Consider the following 8549-nt stretch of genomic DNA (forward strand, 5'->3'; position numbering starts at 1 on the left):
CCTGGGATTAGGACAGAGTCCCTCCACACAACACCTGATAAATCTACTTGTAGCAGATGATCTTAGACTGGCTCTAGAAGCTGGTGGATCTGGATCAGGGGTTGGGTCTGCCATAGTCTCTGGGTCTGATGATGAAAATCAAGATGACCTGGAGTCTGTGATTGAAGGGCCAGACCCAGAAAGGTCTGAACAGGCCAGAGTAATTCTCCCTAAGAGAGTTGACAGAGTGGGAGAGAGGCCTAGGTCCCCTTCAAGGGAATCTAACCACTCATATCACTCTGACAAGGATTCTGTCCATCAGAGGAACTCATATTACATAGAGAGACCTCCTCTGAAAGAAGGTACAAGATGCTCCAGTATGAGGAAGCTAGGCTTGACCTCAGAACCAAGCAATTGGCCTTAGATAGAGAAGTCTTTGAGCTCCAGAGAGCTTCTAGAAAAGAGGGGGTAGATACCCCTGGTGGCAGCAACAGTGTCCCTAGAATAAGAGATTATATCCCAGACCATAGGAACCTGTCCAAGGTTGTTCCTCCCTACCAGAGTGGGGATGATATCCACAAGTGGATAACTGCTATGGAGAGGGCCTGTAAAGTTCAACAGGTCCCCCAGAAACAGTGGGCAGCAATCTTGTGGCTCTCCTTTTCTGATGAAGGTATAGACAAGCTCCTCACTGTTAGATAAGAGGATGCTAATGACTATGAAGCCCTGAAGAGTGCATTAATAGATGGGTTTGGCTTAACCACTGAACAGTACAGGTTGAACTTCAGAGATATCCAGAAAGCACAGACTCAGGATTGGACTGACTTTGTTGAGTGTGCAACCAAGGCTCTAGAAGGTTGGCTGGTTGGTAGTAGAGTTACTGATTTTAAGGGATTGTATAATCTTATCATGAGAGAACAGATCCTTAATAATTGCCAAAACCAGTTGTTGCATCAGTACCTGGTGGACTCTGATCTGACCTCTCCCCAAGAATTGGGAAAGAAGGCAGCCAAATGGGTCAGAACCAGGGTGAGGCAGGAAACCCAGAACCAAGGGGGTGACACCAAGAAGCAAGATCCTAAAGGCTCAGATAAAGGTGGGGATAAGGCAAAAGACCAGAAGTCTTCACAAGGGCCCCAAAAATCTGCATCTGGTGGGGATTCACAGGCTACAAAGGAAAAAGGCCAAAAGAAGCCCTGGTGCAAGTTCTTTAAACAGAAAGGGCACCTGACTTCCGATTGGACCAAGTCCAAAGACCAAACCACCACCACTTCAGCCCCTAAGGCAACTGTTCTCCCTAGTGCAGTCATTGGTGGAGGTGGTAACCAGAATAAGGGTGTAGTAGGGTTGACCCTGGGTTCTGATGTGGACTCTGGCCTAGTCAGAGTACCAACACAGGTATTGCTAGTTTGTGAGGGAGACCTTGATATGTCCTTCCTAGTGAGCCCCAGTAATCTGGGCAAATACAAACAGCAGCCTATAATAAATGGCAAACAGGCTTTGGCATTCAGGGACACAGGTGCTAGTGTCACCATGGTGGCAGAGGATCTAGTGGACCCTGCACATTTCCTCCTGGGTGAAATGTACCAGGTTACCAATGCAAGCAATGTCAGGACCAACCATAGTCTGGCAGTTGTGGATTTCTCCTGGGGAGGGGTAACTGGCCTCAAAAAGGTAGTAGTCAGTGCAGACCTCCCTGTTGAATGTTTGTTGGACAATGATCTGGAGACTTCAGCCTGGTCTGAAGTGGATTTATGGACTCATGCTGAGATGTTGGTATTTGCTGTGACCAGTTCACGGGCCAAAATGCATAAAGCTGAACCAGCTCTGGATCCTGAAACTATGGACCAGATGCTACCCAAGAGGAGGAGCAGTAGGGTTAAGGCTGTGCCTTCCCCTCTGTCTCAGATCTCAGATTCCCCTCCTGAGGGAGGAGAAGCAGAGCCTGAAGAAGGAACTGCCCCAGAGGAACTTGAGCCTGGTCCGGTTGAGTTCTTGGGGGCAGGGGGACTTTCCAGGGAAGATCTGAGTAAGGAGCAACAGTGCTGCCCCTCACTTGAACCCCTCAGACAGCAAGCTGCTGCTGAGGCTGCTGGGAGTGCTAGTGGGTCCCATAAGGTTTATTAGTATGAGGGTCTCTTATATCCTGAGGCTAGAGATCCTACCCCTGGAGCCACCAGGAGGTTGGTAATACCTCAGAAGTTTAGGGGGTTCCTCTTGACCCTAGCACATGACATCCCATTGGCAGGACACTTGGGCCAAAACAAAATCTGGGACAAGCGTCCCTCATTTTCCTTGGCCCCACATGTCAGAGGACACCAAGGAGTTTTATCGCTCCTGTGTCACTTGCCAAGCCAGTAGCAAGTCAGGTGGCACAACAAAGGCCCCCCTGATACCACTACCTATGGTGGGGGTTCCCTTTGAAAGGGTAGGGATTGACATTGTTGGTCCCCTTGACCCTCCAACAGCATCTGGGCACAGGTTTATCCTGGTGGTAGTGGATCATGCCACCAGGTACCCAGAAGCAATTCCCCTCAGGACCACCACAGCCCCTGTAGTAGCAAGAGCCCTCATTGGAGTCTTCTCCAGAGTGGGTTTCCCTAAGGAGGTTATAGCTGATAGAGGTACAAACTTCATGTCAGGGTATCTAAAAGCAATGTGGAAGGAGTGTGGTGTCAACTACTAATTCACTACTCCCTATCACCCACAATGCAATGGGTTAGTTGAAAGGTTCAACAAAACCCTAAAGGGAATGATTAAAGGCCTCCCAGAAAAGCTTAGGCGAAAATGGGACCTTTTACTTCCCTGCCTTCTGTTTGCATACAGGGAGGTCCCACAGAAGGGGGTTGGCTACAGCCCTTTTGAACTTCTGTTTGGGCACCTTGTCAGAGGCCCCTTATGTTTGGTGAATGAGGGATGGGAGTTACCTCTCAAACCTCCCAAACAGGATGTGATGGACTATGTACTTGGTCTCCGCTCCCGGATGGCAGAGTACATGAAGAAGGCAACTAAAAACCTTGAGGCTAGCCAAGAATTACAAAAAGCTTGCCATGACCAAAAGGCTGTCCTGACTGTCTATCAGCCAGGCCTGGCCAGAAAGTGTGGGTGTTAGAGCCTGTGGCCCCAGCAGCTCGCCAGGACAAATGGAGTGGCCCCCATACAATTGTTGAGAAAAAGGGAGAAGTCACCTACTTGGTGGATCTTGGAACTCCCAGGAGCCCCCTTAGGGTGCTCCATGTCAACAGATTAAAGCCATATGTGGACAGGGCTGACATGGGCTTGCTCATGGCAACTGATGAGGACCAGGAGGAGGAGAGTGATCCTCTCCCTGACCTGCTCTCACAGAACCCTGATGATGGGTCAGTTGATGGTGTTGCTTTGGCAAGCAGCCTCACTGAGCATAAGCAAACTGAATGCAGACAAGTTCTGCAACAGTTCAGACATATGTTTAGCCTGACCCCAAGTCAGACTTCCTGGTGCACCCATGAGGTGGACACTGGGGACAGTCTGCCTGTCAAGAGTAAAATCTACAGGCAACCTGACCATGTCAGGGACTGTATCAGGACTGAAGTCCAGAAAATGTTGGAACTAGGTGTTATTGAGCCTTCAGATACCCTTGGGATAGTCCAGCAGTCCTTGTGCCCAAACCTCATACCCAGGGTGGTGAGAAAGAAATGAGGTTTTGTGTTGACTACAGAGGCCTCAATGAAGTCACCAGGACTGATGCCTATCCAATTCCTAGGGCAGATAAACTTATAGACACTTTGGCCTCAGCCAAGTATCTTAGTACATTTCACCTAACAGCTGGCTACTGGCAAATCAAGTTAGCTGATGATGCCAAGGCCAAAACAGCATTTTCAACCCCTGGTGGGCACTACCACTTTGTGGTAATGCCCTTTGGGTTGAAGAATACACCTGCCACTTTTCAGAGGTTGGTGAATAAAGTTCTGACTGGTATGGAAACCTATTGCTCGGCTTATCTTGATGATATTGCTGTCTTTAGTTCCACCTGGCAGGATCACCTGGTCCACCTCAGAAATGTTTTGGAGGCCCTGCAAAAAGCAGGCCTCACTATCAAGGCCACTAAGTGCCAGATAGGGCAGAGTCAGGTTGTGTACCTGGGCCACCTTGTAGGTGGAGGCCAGGTTCAACCATAACAGAGCAAAATCCAGACCATAATGGAATGGGTAGCTCCAACCACCCAGACACAAGTTAGAGCCTTTTTAGGCCTGACTGGGTACTATAGGAGGTTTGTTAAGGGATATGGATCTATAGTGACCCCCTTAACTGATGATCTGACCTCTAAGAAAATGCAAAAAAGGTTCAGTGGACAGCTAGCTGTCAAAAGGCATTTGATGACCTCAAGCAGGCAATGCGCACTGCCCCTATCTTGCCGAGTCCAGATTACAAAAAGAAGTTCATGGTTCAAACAGATGCTTCAGAGCTGGGTGTGGGAGCTGTACTGTCTCAACTTAATGATGAAGGTCAAGACCAGCTAGTAGCTTTCATAAGCAGAAGGCTAACCCCTAGAGAGAAACGTTGGTCAGCTATAGAGAGGGAGGCCTTTGCTGTGGTGTGGGCCCTGAAGAAGCTGAGGCCATACTTGTTTGGCACTCACTTCATAGTTCAGACTGACCACAAGCCCCTCCTATGGCTCAAACAGATGAAAGGTGAAAATCCTAAACTGCTCAGGTGGTCTATTTCCCTCCAGGGGATGGACTACACAGTGGAACATACACCTGGGACCCAACATGCCAATGCAGATGGACTCTCAAGGTATTTCCACTTAGAACATGAAGACTCAACTGGTCAAGGTTAGTTTAATGTCCCTGCGTTTGGGGGGGGGGGGCGGTTGTGTAGGAGAGTAGGATCTGCACTTATGTTGCCCCCACCTTTTTTCTGATGTATACACTGGTTTCTGGCTATAGTCTTGCTGGGTCCCTGCTGATCAGGGCCCCAGTCTCTCTTTTCTCTCTAAACAACTTGGTGTGCATATTAGATGCACTAGTGATTGGATAAGGTGGTACCTTATGAGCCCCTAGTATATGGTACCTTAGGTACATAGGGCCTAGGCACTTCACAGGCCTACCAGGGGCTGCAGCATGTATTATACCACCCCTGGGAAGCATTCTCAATCTGACACCACAGGCCTGCTACTGCAGCCTGGGTGAGGTAGTGTTAGCACTCCTCACTGAGATATAGGTTTCTATATCTCACCATACACACACATATAAACATATCAGCCACCCCTATGGCAGGCCCTATCAATCCTAAGGGCAGGGTGCTTGATGTACAATGTGAGGGGGTGCTTTTGCATGAGCAGGGCCCCTCTGCAGCTACCAGAGTCTATTCTCTATGGCTGTTTGTGGATGCGGTTAAACCATATACTCTTAAGTGCATTCTAATGCTAACTTTGGAATGACTGCATCAAAACATGTCGTGTTTGGTGTCACACAACTTGGAATCATACCCTCACATCAGTCCATGATGTGGCAGCATGATCCCACCCTTCTAGAGGGGATGACATGTACCCACTGTAGTAAAACAACAGAAATCTGAAAGAGCCCTGGCCGCACAAAATGGATGCCATTAGCACAGACACTGTGCTGCCCTCCTGCTGCTGACTGAAACTCACAGTCGAGGAGGTCCAACAATAGTCATCCTGTCACAGGGAGGTGTCACCACCTTCCAGACAGGGTTTAGTGTTTTGGAGCTGGGTGGGTGCACTTCTAAAGTGCTTTGAAGTCCTGCACTGGGGGAGCAGTAGGCTCCTCTGTGCATATGCCAGCTCAAACCAGTTCAGGGGCTACCTGTCCCTGCTCTGGCGTGAAACTGGACAAAGGGAAGTGGGTGTAACCACCCCCTACCCTGACCCTCCCAGAGGAGTGGTCATAGAGCTAGTCCCTCCCCTATCTTCAGTATAAGATAGCAAACTTTCCCATTGCAAAGCAGATAACCCTGGACGACGCTCTACAAAGAAGAATCCTGGCCCTTCGACGTTCCACTTCCTTTGGAAGACAGAAGAATCTCCCTTGGAGTCAAGGAGTGACTCCCTGCTTGGCAGGCACCAAAAACCTTAATCAACAGTCGCAAACTTTCCCGCTCACGCCGGAGTTCGAAGTCCCTGCAGCCCCAGAAGTGGATTTCCTGACTTCTCGTCTGCCATTGTGAGTCCCCAGCAGAGCTGAGGCGAGTGGACCCCACGAGTGACGAGGAACAGCAATACCCGTGTACCCTGCACTATTGTCGAGTGCAACCCTTTCACAACGTTCTATGAACTTGTGCATTGGACCATTTGTGGACCAATCCTCCAGAAGGTTTTGCAGCAAAAATCAGAGGCTTACCCAGTCCCGAGTGACCGTGGGCTCCTGTGAAGCATTTCCTCATGAGGCGTCTTCGCGATCCCTTGCCCGTTGGCTTGTGGGTCCCCCGAAGACTTTCTTATCAACTCAAAGGGCTCCCCTAGTTGCTCCAGGCCTGCCCTCACTCACTCTTGCTGGGTGAGTCCCTCAGACCTTGCTGGTCTGCAACGCTGACCTTCTTTGATTTCCATGAGACTTGCAGTTGCCAAGGCTTGTTGGCTCCAATCCGGTTGCCGACACCGCAGTCAGCTGCAGACGTCATGGGACACTCCGAATCCAGCTGCTGGTCATAGTCGATCTCTCCTGGACCTCGTTGGCGAAGAGTCAAAACACCATCGATGACCTGAAATCACCCGAGATCTGTAGTCAGCCATCTTCCTGGCCACCTGTCACTGGCAAGTGACTTTGAACACTGTCCCTTCAATTTTCAGGTCATCTGCATCTCAAATCCACCCTTGGATTCCACCAGACAGTTCTTCAGTCGACGCAAACAGCAAGTCTTCTTTGGTCTCCATAGAAAACAGCGACGCGACCCGACACCAAAAGACACCTATGCACCCGGCTTCCCTGGGTGAGGTAATTCGTGCACTCCGGGGCCCTAGTGTGTGTTGGCCTTCGAATTACTTACCTTGTAAGTGGCTTGCTTGTAGACTTCCTCGAAGTACCCTAAAATTTTAAAAATCAAACCGCGACTAGCTCCATTATAATCAATAGGGAACCCGCGGCAGTGTTCACACACTGCATGCGTCTCCCGTGGGTCTGCTACTTACCTGCTTTCACTGCAGTAGTGAAGCCCCAGCGATTCTACAGGCCCTAGGCCTTGTCATTTTGCAAGTCGACTTTCTTAACCCATTTGTTTAGTATATGGTCTGGTATGCCCCTAGGGCCCCAGCCATATTTGTGCTTAACTTATTGTGAAACTTTGATATTTGAATGTGTTCCTGGCTTCTAATCTCATAAAGAGATTAGTAGAGTGTGTCTAGAAATAAATACATATATATTTGATATATATACCTGTGTGATGTCCTTTCATTTGGTAATTCAAGAGATTATAAGGTAAAACAAGTTGCTTTACATTCCTCTGAGACTTAGCCTGAAGGCTGCTCTTCACAGCTACCACTAGGATAGCTTTCTTTAAAAGGTTGTCTTAAACCTATCTACCATAAGAGTCGAATTGGACTGGTGCAAGGTGGCCACTATAACTAGTGACGAGCATATGCCAGGCCAACATCTCACACCCACCTATTGTTACTTATGGATACCACCTTATGCCCTTTCCAGGCGGGCTTTGTCCCTGGAAGGTAAACTTCGCTTAATTTGCGGGCTGTCTTTTCTGTCATAAACCAAATTGAACCCACATTACCTGCCGTGGCTGTCCCCTTAGATGCCGAAAAGGCATATGATTCGTTAGAATGGCCCTTTTCATATGCTGTAATGCAGAAACTGGGTATTCCTGTTGGCTTTCTCAATTTTGTGCGCTTACTGTACGCTAACCCAGTGGCCCAAATGAAGATCAATGTTGAACTTACAGCGCCATTTCCTCTGTCACGGGGCACCAGGCAGGGATGCCCTCTTTTGCTTTTATTATTTATTGTGGCCATGGACCCATTGGCATGACAAATACAGGAATGGTATCTCCCTCGCGGCTTACAACTACACACAGGTCCACTTGTTGCTTCATTTTATGCCGATGATGTTATGTTGTTTATGCGGCAGCCGGCAGAAAACCTCAACTCCTTTTGGGTGAGGTGGTTCGGTTTGAAGTATATTCAGGATTAGTTGTTAATCGGACTAAGTCTGACATTTTTCCACTGATCCCTGCAGCTTCCCAGGAAGATTTTGAGTTCCCCTTAAAATGGTGTTTAGACTCCCCCCAAGTATCTGGGGATCTTCTTACATTGTAACGCAGCGAAGGTTATCCGCCTTAATTACGGACCAGCGAATGACCGTCTTACGACCCAGGTAGATAAATGGATTAAACTTCCTCTTTCTATGGCCGGTCGAATCGCCATAATAAAAATGGTAGTTCTGCCACGGTTCCTGTATTTTTTTTCTAATATTCCTATTGCATTAACCGCAAATGTTTTTGATACACTTCGGTCTTTACTTATTCGTCTTGTCTGGGCTGAAAAACAGCCTCGCATAAACTGGAATACTTTAATTATGCCATAAGAGCGTGGGGGCTTTGGAGTCCCCGATTTTTATTTA

The sequence above is a fragment of the Triturus cristatus genome, chromosome 3_1, assembly GCF_964204655.1.
Source record: "Triturus cristatus chromosome 3_1, aTriCri1.1, whole genome shotgun sequence".
Taxonomy (NCBI): domain Eukaryota; kingdom Metazoa; phylum Chordata; class Amphibia; order Caudata; family Salamandridae; genus Triturus; species Triturus cristatus.